General features: G+C 35.8%; 1 protein-coding gene across 6 annotated transcripts in view; it reads left to right on the top strand.

Moving 5' to 3' along the window:
• The first annotated feature begins 14,705 nt into the window (after positions 1-14,705).
• The window catches only part of MEF2C (myocyte enhancer factor 2C), a 190,372-nt gene continuing 183,455 nt past the window's right edge, over positions 14,706-21,622 (top strand). For all 6 annotated transcript variants that reach the window (XM_027864156.1, XM_027864162.1, XM_027864164.1 and 3 more), the window contains exon 1: positions 14,706-14,971. The gene's annotated coding sequence lies outside the window, so the exon portion shown is untranslated. The remainder of the gene's footprint in view (positions 14,972-21,622) is intronic.

The following is a 21,622-nucleotide window of genomic DNA, read 5'->3' on the forward strand; positions in this document are numbered from 1 at the left end:
TGAACATAGTTGTTGGAAGCAGAAACACGGTTTCTACTTGTGTCAAACTTTACTGGCACACTAACCAAGTATAAGGCAATTCCATTTAATTCAACAGATGTTTATCAAGGCCTGCTATCTGAAAGGCAGAGGACGGGTGGAAGGAAGAAAAATGGCTAAGTCTCTGCCCTCAGGGAGATTACATCTGACATATGACCCTATGACTCAAATATAAAGAGGCAAGGGAAAAAGTTATACTCCATTAATAGAGGTTTCTGGGGAAAAGAAAAAAGGTTGCCATTGATAATTTTCTTTACTACCTTTAACCCCCTGAAGTCTGCCTTCTGCCTTCACTACCACCCTACTAAAAATGGTTTCATGAAGGGAAGGCATAATCTCCAACAAATCTAGAACTATTTTCTCAATCTTCAGTATATTTTCTTGTTTTGTCAGTATCTAATCTCCTCCTTAAAATTCTCTCCTTTCTAAGGTTCCATGATAGCATATTCTCTTGGTTCATCATCTTCTTTGGTGACCTCTCATTGTCTTTCCTCCTCTTTTTCCTTTTCCTTGCTTTTTAAGATTAGACAGTCATAAAAATTTTTTTGTCTATGGATAATGCCATTTTGTCCTGTGACCACAACTATCACCTATCATGAAGCTGACTCCCAAATCTATAGCTCTGGTCTCAGCCCCTTTGCTTACATCTAATCCTACATTCCTACTTTCCTGCTAGAAATCTTTGCCTAGATAAACTGTGTACCCTTCAAATCGAAAATGTCCCAAACTTTTCCCCCAAGTCACTACTTCCTCCCAACTTCCTTATTTCTTTTAATGGCACCATCATTTCCCCAATAACTCAGGCAATAAACTGCAGTCATCTTGATATATCCCTCTCCCTTGTCTCCATACTCAACTAATCACCACGTCCTGACATTTCTGTTTCCATAATGCTTCTCTCAATTGTCTAATCATATCCCATTGCCACTACTATAGATCTGATCCTCATTGCCTCTTATGTAATAGCATCCCAATTTAAATCTCTGCCTCTGATCCATCTTTCACTTGCAATACATCCTCTATACTCCTTCCAGAATAATTTTCCTATAGCAAACACGCACCTCAAAAACCTTAATGACTGCCTCCCTATTGCCTACAAAAAAAGTATAAGTTCTTTAGCATGACAATCACAGTCTAGCTCCAACCTGTCTTTATATCTTCATTTCTTCCTTTCATGTACCCTATGCTCCAATCAAACTATACTATTTGCCATTCCCTGAACATACTTTATATTTTCCTAACTCTGTGCTTTTGTTTATACTGTTCCTGCTACTGGGAATGCCTTTCCTCTATTTTCTGCCTGTCAAAATTCAATCCATCCTTCTGGGCTATTTCCCCATTTCCTATTCCAATCCTACCCCCATTCCTTCAGCCAGAAGTAATCTCTTCCTTTGCCCTTTGCTTGACCTCTTTTGCAGCATTCCTATAACAAATTTTGGCTTTTATTATGGCAATTTGTGGACTTGTGATATTTCCCTTCCTACACTGTAAACTTTATGAGGAAATTCAATGTCTTATTCTTCTCTATTTCTCCTGTAGAACCTAGCATGGGATCTTGTACACAGTAAATGCCTTTAAAAAATCTTTGAAATTTAATTAGAGAGTCAAAGAGCATCTTTATACTGTTTGTACTATTTGACTTACTCTTTGGGTTAGGGTATAATATCCATTAAGTCTCTTTAAAAATGATCTTTATAGAGAAGAATTAAACATCAATATAACTACAGGTTATTTTCCTTGCCACATTATCACTTACACACATAATTACATTATAGAAATTTCAAAATAAATCTAAGTAGATACTAGAAATATAACATAAGGAAACTGGACATATATCTTGTTTCAGGAAAATACATTTATACATTCCCAAAATTTATACAGTGCTTTGTAAATCCATAAAATTCCTTATAAATACTAGGCAGTAGAAGGTGTTGTTTATCAGATTAGTTAGCTGCTATCCAAAAAAAGAAGACCTGAAAGAACAAAGATTGAGAAGATTCTAAAGAATAAAAGATATTTCAAAAATGGAACCTAGAAAAATATTGAGCATAGAGTAGTGGCTAGAAAGGGCAGAATCTTGTGGGGCACCATATTGTAGGGTCATGGAGCATTTTACATACAATATCTTATTTGATCTTCACAATAACCCTATAAGGTAGTTGCTCTTATTATTAAAGATGAAAAAAAGTGAAACTCAGAAAGGGAAAGTGACTTGTCTAGGTCACACAGCTAATAAGTACATGAGGTGGGGTGTGAACACAGTTCTAGTTGTAGATCCACCATAACACTGTTTCTATTCTTTCACAAACAAATGTCAAACCAGGGATGGAAAGGAGGGAATCAACAAAAAATCACCAAAATATCAGTTTGGAAGAAGTCAATTGATATTTCTCCACAAAAAAAAAAATTGAAATAATTATACTGCTTCCCAACATGACTACCTAAGAAGGGGGCAGCTCCCTTGGATGTATAAGTTCTAGTATTGTTGTTAAACAGATACAGACATACCCCCACTTACTGTTTTTATTTGTTTCTGAGGAAACAAGAGTTTAGGTAAAATCCTGTTTCACAGAGTGGTTGGTTCCATAGTGAAAATGTTATAAATAGAAAGTGCATTCCTAAGCAACCAAAATTGATACTACAAAGGTTTAAAAATCAGTCTTTACAGGAATTGGAGAATATAATAGGACTAGGATGGGCGGGAATACTAAGATAATAATAGAACTCAGATTGGTAAGATCAACTTTATGGACAGATACCTGTAAATCACAATGTTTATACCTCTTGTTGCCTTCTTCAGCTTTACTGAGAGACTACTTCAATACACCTTCCAGTGACAGTAGTGTTTGCAAGGATATTTCAAAAACAACTGGTCAAGTCAATAAGCTAAGTAAACAAATATTTATTAGTGCCTACTACGTTCCAGCCAGTGTGCTAAGTGCTGAAGACACAAAGAAAAGCAAAAAAAAAATAGTTCTTGTTCTCAAGGAGCTCACAGTCTAATCGGGGAGAAAACATGTAAACTGTGACAAAACAATATACATACTGGGTGAATTGGAGGTAATAGCATCCAGCATCAAGAGAGTTTAGGAAAGCCTTCTTGTAGAAGGTGGGATTTTAGCTGAGACTTGAAGGACATTGAAGAGAATAAGAGAAAGACAGACATAGAAAAATGGTAGAGAAGATTATGGGATCATACATTGAGAGCTAGAAGGACTTTAGTTAATGAATGAAAAAAATCAATAGAAAATCAGGTTTGGGTAATCACTTCCAAGAACTACAATACACACTTCACATAAATCAGTTGTATGTGAATAAAATAAATTAGTTGTATGTAAATAAAAATGTGTCTAATTTAATTAGTTCTACACAAGGTCCCAAAATATCTTAGAAAGGTTTTGCCCAAAGATTGGAATTTGTGTTTTCCCCTCTAGTGAATCAGGATGTGCACCTAAGTATTTACTTTTCTTACAAGTAATCAAGCATATAGAAAAGTATCAAACATTTCTTATGGCATTTTCTTTAAAAAATAATCGTATGGTATTGTGTTTAACTCATAATATGATTAGAAGTTCTGAATAAAATAATTTTGAAATCCTGAGAAACATTGATAATTTCTCCATCATCTACTTGTATAGATGAACTAGCTTATAAAAACTACCTGAGGATAAAAGGGGGGGGGGAGCCCTTTGTCCTAAATTCTTTAAAAAGATTTAGGGTAAATGCCAGATGTAAATTATTTTACTAAACTCTGAGTCAGTGTGTTTCCCATGATACTTGTTTATAACGACCATGATATCAATGGGAATGGTCTCCAAAGAGGCTTTATGAAAATTAATAACATAAAATGGCTACAGCTACCATTTATTTATTTAATTTTTGAAGAGGTGGGGAATAAATACACTGCCCCTCACAGCTGTGGATGTTGTTGATTATGAGCCCAACAGGGAACTACTCCTGGGTTGCAGCAGTCACAGAATGCCACATTAGGCATTCCACAGGCACTGGCTTCCCAGCATGCTTCTGCTCAGCCCAGTTGCCATAGATGGCCATCAGGCATTTGGAATGACATCAGGAGACACTCTGAGCAGGTTCTGCCCTTAAAGAATTTAAGCTGGCAGGGGGCTGAAGATATCAGCGTCTTCCTGGCTGACAGCAGCATTCCAAAGGTCAGCCAGGGAGAAGAGGGGTGAGGCTTCGGGTTTCCTGTGTCTCTTCAAAAACAAAATAACTCTCAAGTGAAAAGAGGTGCCCCTAGAAAATGACAATGAGGACAGGGAACATTCTACAGGCAGTGTGTATGTGTGTGTGTGCGTGTGCGTGTGTGTGTGTGTTCGTGCCTGTATGAAAGGGACAATGCAATTGTTTCAAAAACAAACCTTCATTCACACTTTCTTGTACCCCTAGTTCTTCCTGTTGTGGTGACCTCAATTCATGACACTGATGGCCCCAAAATGTGGGGTAAGAAATTGAAAACCAAACAGTTCATTTGCAGAAGGATAATTCACATTTGGTCACATGGGCTGTTCTGAAACAAGCCAGTTTGTCCCAATATTGTCCTTGAAAGATTGTGGACTTTCAGAATGTCTTTGCCCAGCAAATGTGTGCATATGTATGTCTATATGTATATGTACACATAGGTGTGTATATGTGTTTATACAAACATACATACATACATAGACACTCACCACAATAAACATTGTAAGTTTGTGTGAGGGAAGAAAACAATTCCTCCTCCACCCCACCTTCAGTTCCACATACACAAAAGTATAAAGTTAAAAACAATTCATAGTTTTAGAAAATAGTAAAGCTACTTATGAAAAATGCTGATTAGTTATACACTCTCTTTCTACTCCATCAAAGACATAGGTGAGTGAAAAACATTTCATATTTATTAGGACTTAGAGCCTTTTTTCTCACAGACTGTGGTTTGATTTACTGTAAAGTTCATCTAATCAAAAAATATAGACTTGAAAATTTTCATAAAACAAGAATAATGATGTGGCAAGAAATTATGCAATTTTTGCCTAAACATTAGAGGGGTTCAAGCACAAAGGATAAGGATAATTAGGATAGATGATCAGTTTGCATGAGTAAGTTTAGGAACAGGACAAAAATCTCACTCTCACATTTTAAAAATATGATGACAATGATAATCAATTCAAACAATAAGCATTAAACAAAGCAAAAAAATACAGTACTTGGTTTTAAATCAACTGATTAACAAGTATTTATTGAATACTTACTATATGCCAGGTACTGTGCTAGACGCTGTAGACAAAATAATAAAAATAATGTCTCTTCTCAAGGAACTTACATTCTATTAAGGATAATATATTCATATATGTGTCCAAAATAGTTATATACACAGTAGTTTGGCCAGGAGGTCACTAGCATTTGAGGGTATCAGGAAAGACTTCACATAGGAGATGGTGCTTGAGCTCTGTCTTCAAGGAAGAGAGAGGTTATGTGAAGTGAAGATTAGGAGGGAGTTGATTCCAGGCATGGAGAGTACCAGTACACAGGCAAGAGACTGGAGAGGGAAACCAGTTTGGTTGGATTGAATGATTAAAGAAAAAAGAATGCTTGTGAGAAGCAAGTGAGATGAGAGAAAGAGAGAGACAGAGACAGAGACAGAGACAGAGACACAGAGAGAGAGAGAGACAGAGAGGTTGCTTTACAAACCTTGAAGTTTGATGTCAGGGTGTGTATACATACAAAAGTATGTATGTATGTATGTATGCATATATATTAATGTGAGTTTTTAATTATTCTTGTTGTTGCTGTTGTTACATTGGAAATTAAGAAACCTGGAGCATTTTCTAAATATTTAATTACAAATGTTTGAGGTGAAATTATTTGTGTTGCATGTATACTATTGTAATTTTCTTTCCAAATCTCACTCAAAGATGAAACACAAATGTGTCCAAGTAATATGTCATATATATGATATACACATAAATATTGTATTTCCAAAATTTATGTAGCACCCTTTTTTTCCCAACAGTTAGTTGAGAGCTTTAGGCCCTTATCCGAAAAGGAAAATTTCATTTCAAAAGAAGTGTCTTCGGACTCTAAAAAAATAATGATAATATGTTGTGTGATTCTTTTAGGAAGGTTATTATAAAATGTTGTTTTGTGGTCAAACATAATTTGCTAACTTGACTGAGTGTTTGCAACTTACTCTTTTTTTAAAATTCCATTTGATTGAATCTAATTCTATTCTGTAGTATCACTTTAAAGTAAATAATTTAATTTTTTAAGCTCGAAGAAAAAAAAAATGTACTCCTGTTCTGAGAATATAGATCATGACAAATTTCTGTAAAGTGAATTCATCTAACCTAAACATAAACTCCCAAGACTAGTGGTTTATAGTGGAAATGTTAAGAAAGTCTAAAATAAAGTTTTGGAATTATAAATTACAAAGCATTTTACTCCTCTTCTGTTGCCTCCAGAGGACAGTTTAAAAAGCACATATATACTGTATCCAAAAATATATTTTTTTAAACCACTCCATTGATGAATTCAGTTTTCACACAGCCGGAAAACTTTGTAAAGCATTTTGAGTGCAAAGTAGGCTTTTTAACATGTGAGGAGGTTTTTAGTGGAACTCGTGATGATTCTCGGGGCAGACCAAACAACCAGCTCTCTTGCTCTCACCAGCAAGAATATTTTTGTTTTAGTGATGACATTTGTGCAATAACTATGATACCACGCTAGTCCTGCATGTTAGGAAAAGTAGGCGGGAGTGGGGGGCGGGGAGGAGGGACAGACTATTCATTCTAGCCCACCAGCAGTAGCTTTCTGCTCTCCTACTCTGAGAAAGTCTTTCTCATTGGCGCATCTAGCAAGCTCTGCTTCTGCTGCTCCCGCCGCTGCCTCCAGCTGTTTGCTGTTAGTCATCCCAAAGGTGGACAACCTGAAACAGTGAATCTATGCCCTGAGATAACAACAAAGTCAAGGTCTCAAGGTCCCTCAGTCCCTCTCCCCCTATCCTCCTCTTCCAGACGCATACTCTAGAGACGTGCGTGGGAGAGGGGTCCGGAGAAAGGAAACATGGCGGGGGTGGGACTAGGGAGGGGACTGGACCCTGCCCTAGCGGCTCCCACACTCCTGAGGTTCCTGCACAGTCCCAAGATGACTTCCGATAGACAAGGCATCCAGACCGACCAGACCGCCTACAGCTGGCGAAGGGAACGCTAGCGGCGGAGAGTAGCTCGTTTCTTTCAGTGTTGTCCTGGGTCGCCTTATGTTGCTTCCTCCACTCTCTTCTCGGGCTGTGTTAGGAGCGCACAAGCAAGCGAGCACTCTGGAGAAGTTATTCTGATTCGAAAGCATGCAAGCTAGCCCTACAATTCCACAGCTTTTCTCCCCGCCACCTTCCAACTCTTTCCCCATGCACAACTAGGGTTTCTCACTGCCTGCATCCCCATTTGGCCAGAGTACTCGCTCCTCAAGCTTGCAACGCCGCATCTTCTCAGCTCTCGCCTTCGCCAAACGTGACACTTTCTACCTCCCCCGCCCCAACGCACACACATACGCACGCACACACACACCCTTTGACACTCACCCTTCCCCAGCCCAGAAACGTCCCTAACTGTACCCCTCCACTACGCCCCTCCCGACTGGCAAAGCAGTGCCCCCAGCATACCCAGACACCAAGCCCTCCTTCACGCCGGGGTCCCACGTGGCACTCACCCCCCACTAGTTTCTGCCTCAAGAGCTTTAGAATTGACACGGCAGTGCGACAGCTCACCAGAGCCTTCGCCCTTAGCCCCCGCGGCATCACAGAATTGGGGCGGGGGGGGGGGGGGTTAGCAGGGCGGAGGGGGGAGGCGGGCAGAGGGAGGAGTATGTTGTTGGTGGGAGTTAAGGAGGGGAAGAGAAGGGAGAAAAATTGGATGTCTCACAGTCAGAGAGCTTCTGCTGAACACAGAGTCAGCACGGGTGAAGTGGTCATATGAATTACTGTGGTGGGACTGGAGCTGCCTGCTATCAATAACTCAGTGCAGAAAAGAGTACTGCAGCCAGAGGCGGCCCTTGTATCTAAGTCTTTAGGAGTGGAAAACATCTGAACTAAATCTGTGTTCCATCCCTTCCAGGGTCCACGTTCCTAATTCTCTCTGGCTCTTTCCTTTATTAACCCCCAAAAGAGAGAGGATGTTTTAACAAGTTAAAAAAGACGCGCATACTCCTCACACGGTCAACTAGATACAACTTGTATGGGGAAAGAAAATATCTGACAGAACTCTCTAAGGAAAGTGTGAAAATTCATTCCTGGAATTGGGTGTCTGTGACATCTCAACAGATGAGATTAAATCGGTTTTCTTGTGAACAATTAAAAGTCTTCCAGGGAAATGAAGTTAAATGAATACCTTCTCCGATTCTGCTCAGTCTTCTCTCCCTTCTTAAATTACCTCCTATGCAATTGTCTCAGTGAATGCTTTAGTCCTCTGCCATTGGTAGAAAGTAAACTCCTCATGGGCAGGAGCTCTCTGTATCCCTCCAATGCCTTGTACTATATAAGTGCTCAGGAAATAAATGTCTGTTGAAGGGAATTATTGCTGGATTAAATTTTAGTTAAATTCATCAATGTGTATGTATATTTTAATATAAAATTAATGTTAATATAAAAATATATATACAATATGCATAAAAGCAAATTATTGGTCAGGTTACATCAGGACATGATGTCTTTGGATTCTAATGGCTAAAGACATTTTAAACTGACATAGTAACATTCTTTATCGACTTTGTTTCATAAAATCAACATTTCTCTGAGATAAATGTTTGCTTAACTCTCATTCCCATTTTCTGTATTATCAAATTTACCCCCTGAATGGTAAAGTTATCTCAGACAGGTCAACCAATACGACACACAATCCTGTTACTTAGTAAAAGACTCCTGGCAAAGTGTGTATACCTTAAACTAGTTTAATTTGGTCCTACTGTGAATTTCTATTGCCCATGCCTCCTCCCTAAAAAGAACAGGCCAAATCGATTCATCTACTGTAAAAGAAAGAATAATGACTGACCTCTGGAAATTTAACCCTCTAAAATATTTTAAAAATATAAATGAAACTTTACCATAAAAAGCATTATTATTTGTAGAATGGAAAAGTTTATCTAGACGGAGCTGTTGATTGACAAAGCCCAGCATAGTTCTTGCTGCTCGAAAACAATCCATTTTTGAAGCCAGGGAAGACTAATAGAGGTAAAAAGTTACTTGTCCAAAATCATGGGATCAGGCTTAAAGTAGTGATTTTTGGCTCCCATTTCAGTCCAGACCCATAAAATGATCCCTGTGAGTCATTGTGGAAAGTAGGTGTCCGAGGGTGTGTTCTATTGAACCCATATCTATTTTGAGGTATTTAATAAATTATGAAATTCCCTTCAGCAATTGCTAGTGCAAATACTATCTAAACTAATGTGATAAATTTTGTTAGCTTCCATTAAGATCAACCTAATTTCTGCCCATTAATCAACATAGTCATCTCAAGCACAAAAGCAAAGATAAACATGTATGCTTTAGAAACATGTCAAAATGATATTTTTAAAGATGAAATGTATTGTCATTTTACATTACAGACTTTTGCTTGATAACAGCTTTCACATTCATAAACATTTCTTATGGAACAGATTTACTGTTTGTCTTCTTGGGCACTGTCTAGCGTATTATAAAATGCAAATGCTTGGCAATATTTCTGCTCTGAGAATTGTGCATAGGAGAATCTTTAATAATAAGTGTACATTTTCCCATAAATGTTGGCTTATTGATAAAAATTAAAATAAAAATATAATAATAATATAAACATCAGTTCAAATTAGCCATTTAAAAATAAATTTATTCAAATAAAATTTCTAATTAATGAAGACCTGCATTTTAACAGGATGTCTGTCACATATGTTCATTTTTAAGGTGCCTAAGAAGAGTTGAAAACTGTGAAGTAACTTCCATGTAAGAAATTAAGAAAAGAATTGAAGGCCGATGGTTTTGACAATAAAGACGTGGATGTGGTGAGTGCCTGCTATTTATTGTATTAACTATAATATAGAATTATTTGTTCAAAGTTGAGCTGATAAACTAGTGCATTATATTCTTATAGGTACTGCAGTGACAAAGGTTTTATATCATCATTACTTGCTCTACATTATACCATTTTCATAATGGCATGCCATTTTATTTAAAGTTCATGTGTCAGCTTTCAGTACCTACCTTTGCTAGTATCTTTTACAATTAATTCATTTCACAAAAAGTTATACGCATCCTTTCACTTGCAAGAACCAAAGAGATTATAAAATATATTTAAATTAATGCTTTTTGGAATCTATATCTTGTTATTTTTAAACATTCTGAACTTTTATGTTCCATTATAAAGTGTATGTACTGAAAAAGTATTCTGACTGAAGAGCAAATACTGTACCGTTGAATAATCTTGAGGGGTAGATTAATCTATAGCCTTTCTTCATCTCAGGGTGGGTTGCTGTGGCAACCACCCCAGCTCACTTTAAAACAATTTTTTAAAGCTCACTTCAAGAGCTACACCCAGCGTGGGCCAGGCTTAAAAGCAGACAGGCAGTGCACTGCTGTTTTAATATAGAGAGGTAGGAGGAGAGAGAAGGGTGGAGTAAGATAGGCCAGACCTCTAACCAGAAAATGAAAATTAACCTACCATAGTGTGAAAATCTAGAAAATCATTCCCCAGGCACTTCTGTGGCTCTTCCATTTAAATACTGTAATGATAACTGGGGGAGGGGGCAGAGGAGATAGTGAAGGTACGGACAAGATGCTGAACCCATGTGGACCAGAAGAATTATGAATACTAACATCATGAATCCAGAAATGTTTGTTGACCTCACATAAAATCACATTTCCATGGAAAGCCATACCAATGGTGGCTTTGAAGCAACTTTTTCTTAGTGGAAATATTGTAATGCATTTAAATGGAGAACCACTAGAGATCACTTGGGTTAAAAAGAATGTCAGAACTTTTACTTTTCATAAAATCATAAAGCTGAAACACAACTAATACAATGCTGACATATTATGAAGTTAAGGCCCAAGTGAAATTGCAGCATAGTTGAGACTAGAACCCAGATCACCTTGCTCCTAGTCCAATGTTCATGCCTCAACTCTAAGTGCTGCAATGAGCGGTGTTAGTTCTCAGTAAATTGTAGGGATGAGGTTGGTTTAGGTTAAAAAATGTTAGAGGTACTTACAGAAACAAACACTCTTTTTTTGTTGTATTTTGTGGATATATTGTGTGTTATCCACGTATAATTTAAAATCTCAAACTAGATTCTCCATCACACACCTCCGTCACACCCCTCCCCACTTACTCTCATTAGACTCATCATACTAAAAAAAAAATCATTTTAATGTTAGCTGAGCCAAACATATTTAAGAAGATAAATCTTTTGGGGAGAAAAATAATGTGATCCAGTGGTGTCAAACTCAAAGAGAAAGCAATCCCTAAAGGATCTATTGACCTAGAAAACTGCAAATTAACATTATGTTTTATTGTATTTCTATTTATTTTGTTAAGTATTTCTCATTTACCACATACAGTTGCCAGTTGTGAGTATGACACCTCTGATTCCATTCTAAAGTCAGAGTTGATACACTGGGAATCCAATGTTTAAACTTTTTTTTTAATCTACTGCATTGGGTTATCTGCCCAGCAGGGCATCTTCATTATTGTGAATAATTGAATGCTGATTGTTAGATATGTTTTAAAATGTATTTGGAATAGGATTATGCATAAAGAAAAAAATAGTTTATTTTTAGAATGAAAAGAAATCCATATTTGAAATCAACTACAACAAACAGATGCCATGAATGAGGTATCAAAAGTAATGTACTTTTATCCACTGATGTAATTCACCATATGGTTGTTTGGAAGGTTGATTTTCTTAGACATGGGTTACAACTACCTTGTATGGTAAGATCAAAAGAAAGACTAGGGGGAACCTGTTCATTCATTTTATTGCCAATGAAGGAATATATATATAGATTGCCACATAGTTGATTTGGCTGTAGTGATCAATACTATCATCTACAATGGCCAAAATGAATGGTTCATTTCAATGAATCTACTAAATGTTGACCAGGCCTTGGTGTTTAAAATGCCTACATCTCTTAAAACTCCTTTAAGTAACTGTCCTCAATGAAAACCTGCCATGTTTTAATACTTCCCTGGTTAGTAAAGATAATTAATTTCAGTCATAGACTCTTCCAACAAAAAGGGGGAGGGAAGACGAAAGAAAGAAAGGAGGAAAAAGAAAAAACATAGATGTTAATCTACTAGGATAAAGGGGGGGCTACAGTCATCTCAAATTACTGTGACAGTTTGTATTGCTTTCTTGTAATAAAAATAAGGAATTTATCTTGACTATACTAAGAGAAATATGAAAGCTGCAAAGAAACTAATTGGATTATATCTATAGAAGTCACCCTCTCCTTCCATCTAAAGTCCTGGAGTAGTTCTGGTATTTAGTGCCCAGCCTTAACTAAAAACTAGCTCTTTAAATCAAGATGGCCATTACATACTGAAATTATTGAAATTGGGAGGCCTTTCTGTATCATGATGACTTCAAATATAAGAACAGTGGCTGAAAGCCATATTAGAGAACTTAATGGGTAATGTTAATTATTAAATAGATAATGATGAAAAAATGTTTGGAAAACTTGTCTAGGTATGTGTCCGCTTTTGCCCTTAAACATTGTTCTTTTTCACGAAGTCTGACCTTGTTTGTACAGTATTAGAGGTTGACTATTTTGTAGAGCTTAAGCAAATGTTGCCCATGATATTGTAAATTATTTATATTTCTACTGGCACTGAATATCCTTTCATTCTTGTTTTAGTTAGTAAATGAATGAATAAGAAGTTTTATCTTTTTTACCTGGTATGTTGAAAAACAGTATTTGAAAGGTCATCAATTTAAATGACAAATATCATTCATTTTAAAATGCTGTATATATTACATCATTTAAAAAAATGAAAGGAATGCACCTTGGGACATCTTAAACTTTGTTTCTGTGCTTATTTCTGAGTCCAGTAGAACTGAAACAGTCCTGGAAAAGTGAAGTCATCAGCAATTGGATAGGGGAAGCTTAATGATTTGGGGAAGTTGTTTTAGTTTACAGGCTTGGAAAATGACCAATAAAGAAGAAAGACTAATAAAGGTGTGAGAGAGTGAGAAAAGGATTTTTTTTTAAGCACTGAGAAAACTGCTGGGTGTTGTGATTGTTTTTCCCAATTGATTAGAAACTTTATGCCCCCAAGCTGATTCGGTGCTTAGAGGTTTAGGTTATCGTAATTATTCTTATTTTGCACATCATTTGCACCCTGTGACACATTTCAGCACCCCTTTTAAGTCATCCAATCCTCCAAATGCTGGAAATCAAGCCTCCGTGCAGAGCTGCCTCCTGGAATCCAGTTTCACAGGGATGATGAACCGTTGCTTTTAAACGAGAAAGTACTACAGTACTGTACACGGAGACGCATAGATTGTAGAGGAAATGAAGTGGTTAAGCATCACAATCACGAACAAGACACTTGAGTAACTATTTGTATTCCGATAATGTTGGTCAATGACAATGATTATGACTTTCGGGGGACTATAGCTGTCGTTTCCCAGGCGTTTTCCTGACGTGCGTGAATCCTGGGACTCTAATTCTTTTTCTTAGAGTTTCTGCAGTGATCTGGGCGTCCTCCAGCTACTGTACTTGAGAAGAAATATGTAGTTGCTCGCCGTGTTGTCTTAATTTCGCGTAAAAAAGAATTGTCATTAGGTTTGCGTATGGCATGTGCCATCACCCCACCGTAAAACTAAAATTAGCAAAATGTCAGGAATGGAAAGATTGATTCACCAAGATGCAATTATCATTTAAAAGTGCTTGATTGAGGTGCTGATGTTCAGTGATTTATTCTGCATACCATATACATAATTAAAGTAGTGTAGTGGAGTAATTTATCAATCTAAGTTGAGACTGGATGGGGGTAAGGAAGGAGCTGCTGTATGTTTGTTTTATTAAAATGTTTCGGGATGTAGTCCCGCCCCCTTTTGCAAGAGTGAAACTGATTATTTCTCTAGCTCTGGAGGAGTGGAAAGAGACAGTGAGTGCTTCGTTTGGGATTGTGGGAAAGGAGAGAGAGAAGGGCAGAGAGAAGATAGAGGAGGAGGAGGAAAAGAGGAGGGGAGAGAAAAAGAGAGGGAGTGCAGGAGAGATAGAGAGAAAGAGAGAGAATCAGACGCGTGCAGTTTTGAATCTCAGCCTTGCTTGTGCTTTTTTCCTGTCTTTCTCTCCCTCCCTCTTTCTCTTTCTCTCTTTCCTTCTCTCTCCCTCCCTCCCTTTCTCTCTTTCTCTCTCTCTCTTTTTTACGCGATGTTTCAAAGGCTGTGAGTTGCTGTCCTATTCTCATTCGTCTTCTTCCACTTCCTTCCTGGACGCTGTTTTCTGGACGAGTCCGGTTACTTTTAATCTGGCCAGCAGCAGAGAGAGATACTTTCTCCTCCTCCACGCCGCACACACGCGCGCGGACGCGCGCGTGCCCGTGCGCGTGCCCACCCAGACACAGACACACACACGCACACACACACACACACACATACAGACACACACTCCTTTCTCTCTCTCTCTCTCTCTCTCTCTCTCTCTCTCTCTCTCTCTCTCTCTCTCTCTCCTCCCTCCCTTCAGTCACTCATAGACACTCGAACACACGCACACGCACACGCATACACCCAGACATCTTCTGGCTGCTATTGGATTGACTTTGAAGGTTGTGTGTGGTTCGCCGAGGCTGCACGTTGAATCAGGTGGAGAAAATTTTTAAAGGCTGGACGAAGCAAAAAGATCATTATTGTTACTATTTTTTTCTTCAAGAGAGGAAAATATTCCCAGGACTAGTCTGATCGTGTCTTCCTTCATGTAAGTACCCTCTTGACATTTCTAGAGGAAATATAAGTAGCTTGGTTATTGTCTCTAAGCTCCGCATCAATGTATCCGATTGTAACACATCAGTATCCAATTGCATTTCTTGAAGGCTGAAGTTGGGGTAGGTGATGCACTTTTCTCTTTCAATTACACGATTTTTTTGTCATTTGCTAAAAGTAACTTTTCAGACAGTCTGAATATAACTGGTTATATCACCAGTTATTCAAATCACTACTTTTTCCTGTTCTCTCCAGTGTGTTTAAAGTTTCATGAAGTTAGTTCACGTCATTAGCATGGTTGAAATGGAGTTTCTGAAGCTTACTGGATTTTAATAAATGAGGAAAGGATATGCGACCTTGTAATGCATGCTTCCAGCTTTATCACATAGTTCAATGAAGAAAGATGCTACCGTTTGCCAGCTAAACACTTTAAGGGTAGATGTATACTCAGGTTCTTATTAATTCTTAGGATTATTCTGAGATAAAACAAGCCTGTCTGTTAGGGCACATGCCCTTGTGCATCTCATTTACTCACTGAAGTGTTAGATTGAGAGCAGGCTTCTTAATCGGCAGTGGGATAAGAAGTCATTCACTGTTAACTGTAGTCTACATGTTTTAGAACCCAAGTTCTAGTTATGATGCTAGTATGTACATTGTGTTTTATGTCAAGTCAAATGTATAGCTATATAGAATGGTAAAATCACTCGAAAATCTTTGCATTTTGGATGAAAGTTAAGAAAAGTTGCCTTTGACATATGATACTAAAAAGATTAGATATTGACATATTATTTACTCTTTGGAGGAGATCTTTTTCAATAAAGCAAAATTTAAATTTGCCCAATAACAGGATTTTCTGCCACTGAAAAAGTGGCAACTGAGATGGTGCTAAATGAAACTTTATATCTGAATCATTTTTGACAGCTCTGGAGCCAGTAATTATTTTCCTTTTATCCTCATCCTTTTGGGACAATATTATTAAGTGAACTCCTTTTGTAAAAAATACCTTGATATGTAAACGCCTACAGCATAATTAAAGAGAATCAGGCTCTCTGCCAGTACTTTACTGGTCTTGAGTGGAGGACTGCTTTGACACAATGTGCATTTTGCTATCATTGATTTGATACTAATTCCAGGAGTTACTGTTTAAAAAAAAATGAACGGTGATGAATAGTTTTTTTTTTTTTTTAAGGTGTGAAAAAGGAAACTCCTGCAGTTCCATTATACTAGTCAGAAAAGTGGGTAGCCTTCTTTTCAGTGGCACCTTGCATGGAATTGTGGTTGCAGAGTAAAGATGTTTATGTGGAGTAGAATAACTCTAATCCCTAGAGACTTGGCAGGACATGGAAATCTGACCACCTGTGAATCCATTTTAACCTCTATATTGCATACTTATTTTAATTTTAATTTCAGAGGCAAATGACAACTATGAAAGTCCAGCATTTAATTTAATTTAATTTTTTTTAATAATGATAGTCTTGGTAATTCTTTGAAGAGACTAAGTACGGATTACAAGTCATAAAGTGTCCATTCCTTTGTCATTTTTTGATTTAGAGCATGTAATTAGAATATCATATCATTGTCTGCCTATATCGACACATTTAGATAAGTACACATGAAATTCTTTATTAACTACAAAAGGTACTTCCAAAACACTTTAGTTTGGAAACTTGACAGGTAATATATGATGTTCCTGCATAATACACTATCTCAAAAATAAAACCAGTTAAACGTCCTATCCAATAAATAGGAAGCTTGTTACTCTTAGTGAATTAATATTGACTACTTCTAATTCTAACATTGTTTCCAGAAAAAAAAGTTTTAAACAAAAATGTTGCTTAAAATGCCTTAGCTATCCAAGTGACTTGGATAGTCTTGGATAAAATAGTTATCTATATGTATACTTGGATACATATACTTGTAGGACTTGGATAAAATAGTTATCTTATATGTATTGTTTTGCCAAACTTTACTATATCCACTCTAATGCTGATTACTTAAATAATACAGTATTGCTATAGCTAATGAATATTTGTACCTTTTGGGGGTAGGATATTGTGTAGAATCACTTAATTAAGACACTAGTTTTCAGTATGTATTATTAAACTACATATATCTTTCATTTCTGGGTATTAGAAAAAATAGAAGTTTTGTTCTTAAGTTTAAATATGAAATTTTTACCTTATGAGAAAGAATCAGCTTTTCCATATCCTTTGTGACCTGTTCATCATTAAAAAGTGTAAAATGAAAAATTTTAACTTTTGATTTGGAAAACATTGGTGATAAATTTAGATTAGTAGTAATTAGTAGGAGTTGAAAATTATCTTATCAATCCTCCTTTCTTCTCTTTGTAATAGGTGTTTCCCAGATGTTTTGATAAACAAGTAAATATTTTAAAATAATTCATTCTAATATTGAAAAATCAGTCCACCATACCTACTTTCACAGCAGCTCAATATCTAACATTGAATCCCCTTTTTTGGGTGGGGAGGGGAGGGAGTCACCTATTTCACAGTCTTCAGCTTGTGTATTTTTTCCTTTGGCCTTCATCAAGTTACAACTTACATAATACCATAACTATGCCTTTCCAGATATGAATTTATCTTATTTCTGAATATCTTAAAAGAAAAAAAAACTAAAATACCAAGGTTCCACAAATTTACAAATTACAGATAAACTTAAAGGGTATTTCAAAAAAACTTTTTGTTTATTTTACTATATTCTGTTTTAAAATTTCCCAAACTGAATCTACTAAATTTCAATGTGTGACAAAATGGGGAAGCATCTCTGCAGTGATATTTAATCTGCACCACAACTTAAATGTATGCCTATTTAAACTGAGAATTCTAGGTGCATAATTCACAGGAACATGAATCCAGCACATAACATAAGGGGTCAGAGAAACAGACTTTAAATGGGTTAGAATAAGTTTTGTACTTTGTTTTAATGACACTCACTTTTAATGTAAGAGAAAAACAAAAAAAAGACAGAAATTTATTTGTAATAAAAGTGTAATAATTGCTTAGATTTGCAGTAAAGACTTAAACTAATCTTCTAAGAATTGATGGTTAATATGAACATGTGAACAGGTGATTAAAATCTCCCACCTTCCATACTGTACCTTTATCTTACAGCCTCACTGACTGTACTACAGTCAGTAAAGCTTGGTTGTTCACTGAGATCTGTCATCTTTAGGGAAACAGACCAGCTTAAAGCGGCGATTTATAAAACAAGAGTGACAAGGAAGTCTTATGTACCTTACAAAAGAAGGATTAGTCAGTTCATGTGTTATTTTGATAGGTCATAGATTAAAGCTGATTGCTGCAGAATAGCTCGGCACATTCCAATTTCAATTGATTATTAGATAAGGACTTCTTTTGCCTCATCACTTTTAAAAGCTATTCAAATAGAAAATTCAGTCTTCAAATAATTGCCTTTCATTAGTAAAAAATTTTTAAAAATTCCTTTTTTTACATATGACATTGTCATTTAAGAATTATACATTCTACTACTGCTTTACTAATGACAGTAAAGTTGCTGTTGTTATGTGATATTTTAATAGATTAGACATTTTCAAAAGTGCTATAGATAGCTCTGTATGTATACTTTGGGAGAAACATGAAATATGGTTAACATATACATTTGTGGTATTAACTGCCTCCACTCTCTGATTGAGCAGAAAAACTATAACGTTGAATATCCATTATGTTATCTTGTTACCAAACATTATTCACACACACAAAAATATACAATTATTTAGTTGAATGAACGTCCAGATATCATAAGTGTACCTTGACGGTTACTTGGCTAATTCATGTACTTTTGACAAGTGTTAGAAGATAATCACATTTTACAATAGAACATAAAGTTCTGACAGTTGGTTCAGTGAATAAAATTATGGTTTATATAATAACATTTTGAAATACCCAACTTCTTAGACATCTAGTTCTATGATAATTTCTTACTTCTTCTAAAATTGAACTCCTTTTTTACCCAACTGATGCCTCCTAGTGTTTCACACAATAAAACACTAATGAGTCACCCATAAATGTAAACATTGCATTTTCATTGCCTACATCTTGTATGATACATAAAATTAATATTTATGTGTTTAATTTTGTGTGCATTGTTATAATCAGATAGGAAATTTCAGTGAATGAAGTGTTTCATCTTAGTGAATATTGTGCACACATTTACAGGTTTTCTTTGACCATAACCATATCCTACTGAGTTTTAGTAAGTTTATTACCTTCATGTTCCAATTTACATTTTAACCTTAAAAATTTTTTCTCTTTTATTTCAAGTGAAAAACCCAGGCGGTAAAGCTCAACTTCCATTTTGTAGGCCTGGAAATGAAAAAGCAAAGAGTTCAAAAAAATTCAGAAAAATCTCAGAGATAAATTTCAAAGGGATGGTTTGTAATGACAACAAAAACCATATAATTTTTAAAACTAAATATCATGAGACAACAGTCTTGCTTGTTTTTCATTTTAAGTCATTAGGTTCCATCTATATGCGGAATATGGAATATGAGAAGACAGAAGAAAGATAGAAATATACAAGATTCCCACAAATTTAGACTATCTCTCTTCATTAGTGAAGGGTAGAAAGGTTGTTGTGACAATGTGTTATTTTGTTAGGGGAAGAAGAGATTTGTTTTACATATATATTAAGTAATAAATTATATTTTCTTATTTCCTTAGCAAGTTGCTGTAATAAATTATAATCTATTGAACTCTAGTTTTTCTCGGTATTTTCTGGTTTAATGCTGAGGAATTATGATAAAATAACATAGGATTCTTAGTACTTTCTGAATAGTTTGCCAGCTAAGACAAAAACATTGCTTCCAGGGGGAGGGGGAAGTGTTCGCAAAATATTTCAGATCTGAGAATTATTCCATTTTCATGGGCCTTACAGATATGATAAAGACCCTATGGTATTTTTATAATACTGGAACATGTAAGTAAATAAGTATTCATCCTGTTAAGGTTTCTGGGTGTCTTAATGCAGTCTATATGTATACACCGAGCCACATGTAGGGCACGTTTTCCTGCTTTCAAGTGAATATAGTTTTCAAATGTAGACTGTCATTTAAGGCACTCTAAACTGGTCAATACAGTACTTTTAAAACTCTGTGCATGTTGGACACATTTCAAAGAATGTAAGGGGGTGGGCTCCTTTCGTCCAAGGAAGCAAACATGTAGAAAGGGGTGGGCCTTTCCCACAAGAGCCACATTTCTTTCCTTGGGAGATATAAAGAAAATTTTTAGTATTTATGTGAATAGCAGAAGCCAGGAGGAAGAAAACTTTGTAGAGAAATTTAATATAGTCTGTAAATAGAAAAAAAAATTACAAAGGAAACTGAAAGCTTTTTACAGATTTTTTAAAAAAGACTATAACTGTGAAAGTTCCATTGCTTTGTTATTATTTAGGATATATGTATAAAAAACTAATGTATATATCATAATCAGTTTTTTGTTCCTCTGCACTAATCAATAAAAGAATTTAATATTCCCATTTTACAGGTAATAAAACCAAGGCACATTGGAAAAAAAGGGAACCTAGGAGCACCACTTCCCCACTCTTCATTGTTTACACTAATAAATAATGTTACCACTTTATTTTCCTTTATTTTACTCTGAGTTGGACACAGAATTCAGTACTACTTGCTTAATGACTGGATGGATGGTTAGATGGATGGATGCATGAATGAATGAATCTATAGTGAAAAGTAGAATGCTTGTGATCTAGTAGATCTGTTCAAGCTCTCATTTCATTATAAATATACCTGTGGTATTTCCTCAAAATTTATATTAAGCATGGAATTTATGAAATGATTTTGTGTAATATTCACATAATTCAGTCATTGTGACTACATTGGCAGCTGTTTGTATTTATCACTAATATATCTCTAATATAAAATATATCGGCCTTCCATTGCGAGTGGTCTGTATTTACTTTTAAGTAAAACCAATGGGAATAAGATTCAAACACATTAAAAAAAGGATATCTGGGGGCATCATAAAGGAATTTGACAATGTTGTAAGCAACAATATAAATTAAACCTGTAATGGGCAGATTTCTTCAGGAATCATTACTTTTTAATAATGCAGAAAGTCAAACATTATAGAGGCTTTATTAAATCTTAATGTCATAAACTTGGAATGAAAACAACGTTTTTCATGCAGTAATCTGTTAAGATTTTTGTCAAATGGTAGTGCATATCTTTCAACAGTGATTTAAATAAAATGACTTAAACTTATTTTTATAGACATGAGAAACTTAATCTTTGGAGTGGTCCCTGGAGATCCCATTTTTCTCAAGCAGCATCCTGAAAGTGATCTGCTTATCTTCTGCTCTCTTGTCCTTATGTATAAAATGCAGATGAAGAATTCATATAAATTATGTTCAGGGATTATGGGCCTCTGGGATATTGGCTTTAAAAGTAGGTAGGTATTGTCCAATGATAGTAAATTAAATCAATATTTTAGTGAAGAGAGGGTAAAACTTTTTTAACACATTTATGATTAATGATAGAGAATATATCTTTCTAATAAAATAGAAGATAAGCAACCTAATCTAAAACTAAGCTCTCTCTCTCGCTCTCTCTCTCTCTCTCTCTCTCTCTCTCTCTCTCTCTCTCTCTCTC

Source organism: Vombatus ursinus, unplaced genomic scaffold (genome assembly GCF_900497805.2).
Source record: "Vombatus ursinus unplaced genomic scaffold, bare-nosed wombat genome assembly UNPS02014774.1, whole genome shotgun sequence".
Taxonomy (NCBI): Eukaryota; Metazoa; Chordata; class Mammalia; order Diprotodontia; family Vombatidae; genus Vombatus; species Vombatus ursinus.